The sequence below is a fragment of the Opisthocomus hoazin genome, unplaced genomic scaffold, assembly GCF_030867145.1.
Source record: "Opisthocomus hoazin isolate bOpiHoa1 unplaced genomic scaffold, bOpiHoa1.hap1 HAP1_SCAFFOLD_167, whole genome shotgun sequence".
Classification (NCBI taxonomy): Eukaryota; Metazoa; Chordata; class Aves; order Opisthocomiformes; family Opisthocomidae; genus Opisthocomus; species Opisthocomus hoazin.
The window spans coordinates 62,501-65,000 of record NW_027448866.1 but is presented as its reverse complement, the minus strand read 5'-3'; the positions used below and the strand labels follow the sequence as shown (position 1 = coordinate 65,000).

Here is a 2,500-nt window from a genome sequence, read left to right as displayed (position 1 = left end):
CCTGCTCGGCGGGCCGGGGGGCGAGCGTCGAGCGACGGCGGCGGCACCGGGGGCCGCAAGCGCGACAGCCGAGGGGTGTCGCCGTCTTCGGGGGGCGGCAGCTCCTGGGGGGGGGGGTGGGGCGGCGCCGGCGGCGGCGCCGTCTACCCCCCCGCGCGCGGGACAGGGCTGTCTCCGGGCGTTCCGGGCCGTGGCGCGGGTGTGCGCACGGCGTTTCGGGCGGCGCGGCGGCCGGACCCGCGAACCTCCCCTCCGACCCGGCACGGCTGCCTCTCGAAGAGGGAGCCGTGGCGGGAAGGGGGGGGCGCGAGCACGGTCTCGGCCGCTGGCGCCGCCCGGGGCGGGCGAGGCCCCCCCCCGGCCGGGTCGCGTCCCGCGCGAGCGGGCGGCCCGAGCCACGTCTCTCCCCCCGGGCGCAGCGCCGGGCTATCGAGGGAAACCCCGGGCCCCGGGGCTAAGGAGGACGAGGTGGTGGCGGCGGATGCCGGGCGCGCCCCCGCGGGCGGACGCTCCCCCGAGGGCGGCAGCCGGGGGAGGCACCCCCGCGGGGCCATGCAGGTCGTTTCCCTCACCCCAGGGCCAGGTACCTAGCGTCCGCGCTTCGGCGGCCCTCCCTCGGCCGAGTCCGGGGGTCAAAGGCCAAAGGAGCCGGGCGGCGGTTTAAAGACTCGAGCGGCACGGCGCGAGCCGCGGGGGGGGCGTCCGCCCCCGCGGGCCGCCGTGCCGGAGAAGGGGGGGCGTCTCGCTGCCCCAACCTGCCCCCCCTCTCCGCGGGCCGGTCTCGGCGGAGAGACCGCGGCGCGGGTCGGCCGCGGCCGACCTGCCCGCCCTCGCAAACGGGGCCACCCGCCGGCCGGAGCGCGGGCTCCGCGCCGGGGGAAAGAAAGGCGCGGCGAGCCCCCGCGGGGGGGGGCGGCCGCCGGGGGGCCGCCCCGCGCCTTTGGACGCTCGCGCTGCGGCCGCGCTCGGGGCGCGCCGCGCTCCCCTCTCCCGCTCCTCGCCCCGCCCTCGGCGCCCAGGGAAAGAAAGGGGGGGGCGAGCCACACCCCCCCAGGCCGAGCGGCGGCGGCGCCGCTCGGCGTGCCGGTCGGTGCCGGTCGTCCGTCGGGTCGTCCGGGAGGGTTCCCCGGCCGCATCCGCTGGCGGCCGTCCCGTCCCGCGTTTCCCCGCCCGTCGCTTCCGTCTCGAGGGCGGGCGCGCGGCGCGGGGGCGTCCCGCTCCGGGTCTTCGCGTGGAAACGGGGAGAGTGGGAGCCGCCCCCCGCGCTCAGCGCCGTCCGCCTTTCCGCTGGGGCCGTGCCGGCGGCCCCAGGGGGCCGAGGCGAGAAGCGGCTGCGGCGGCGGTTTTCGCGGCGGCGGTGGCGGCCGCCGCCGCCGGGCGGGGTGGCCGGGTTCGCCCATCCGGCGCGGGCCGGTGGGCGGCCGCGCGTCGCCGGCTCGCGCTCCAGTGGCCGGCCGCGCTTCCTCCGGCGTCGGTGGAAGGCGGCGTCGGCGCCGAGGTTCGCCGGCGGGGCGAGAGGCGACCGTGGTGGGCGGAGCCGGCTCGTCGCAGCGCGGGCGCAGCCGGGCGTCCGGCTCCCGAGCGAAGGCGGGCAGGCGTCGCGGCCGGGCGTGCCGTAGCCTCCGGGGGGAGGCCGGTCCGAGCCCGGGCGCCTGGGCCGCCCCCGAAGCGCGCCAAGGGTGTGTGTGTTGCGTACGTTTCCCCAGGGTCGGTCGGGAGCGCGGGCTCCCCCGCCCTTTGGCCGCTCGGGGTTTTCCGTTGTTTTCCGTTTCCCCTGTGCTCGTACGGTCAAGCCGAGGCGAGGGCCTCTCCGTCGCGCCGCGTCGCGCCGCCGCGCCGCGCCCCCTCCGCGCGTGCGGAGGGGGGTGGGCGGCGGCGGGGCCGGCGGTCGGTCCGGCCGTCCTCAGAGAAGGGGCCGCTCTCGGCGAGCGGTCCCGGCCCCTCCGCGCGCGCGGGGCGGTGCCGAAACCGAGACAACTCTTAGCGGTGGATCACTCGGCTCGTGCGTCGATGAAGAACGCAGCTAGCTGCGAGAATTAATGTGAATTGCAGGACACATTGATCATCGACACTTCGAACGCACTCGCGGCCCCGGGTTCCTCCCGGGGCTACGCCTGTCTGAGCGTCGCTTTACGATCAATCGCCGTCTGCGCCGCCGAGCCCCCCCGCCCCAGCGCGGGGGGGGGGGGCCGGCGGGCCAGCAGCGGCGCGGCTGGGGTGCCTCGCAGGGCCGCGCGCGCGAGCGCGCGGGCCTTCGTCCCCCTAAATGGAGACTCGGGGAGCGCTCCGAAGCTCCCCGCTCCCGGAGAGCGCCTGCTGGACGGAGCTCGTCCCCGCCGGGCTATCGGCGGTGGGTTTGGGGAAGAGAGAGCGAGAGCGAGCTTCGGGGGAGGGAGGCGCGGGGCGGCGATGGCGCGGGCCTCGCCGCCGGCCTCCCGCGCGGGCGTCTGTCTGCGGGTGGGCACCGCGGGGGTGCCGTGCCGCACTGACGCGCGCGCGT

General features: G+C 79.3%; 1 non-coding gene across 1 annotated transcript; it reads left to right on the top strand.

Annotated features, from left to right (window-relative positions):
• The first annotated feature begins 1,975 nt into the window (after positions 1-1,975).
• On the top strand, positions 1,976-2,128 carry LOC142359545 (5.8S ribosomal RNA). Its single transcript, XR_012762437.1, has one exon. It is a non-coding gene; the product is annotated as a 5.8S ribosomal RNA (ribosomal RNA).
• The last annotated feature ends 372 nt before the right edge of the window (positions 2,129-2,500 follow it).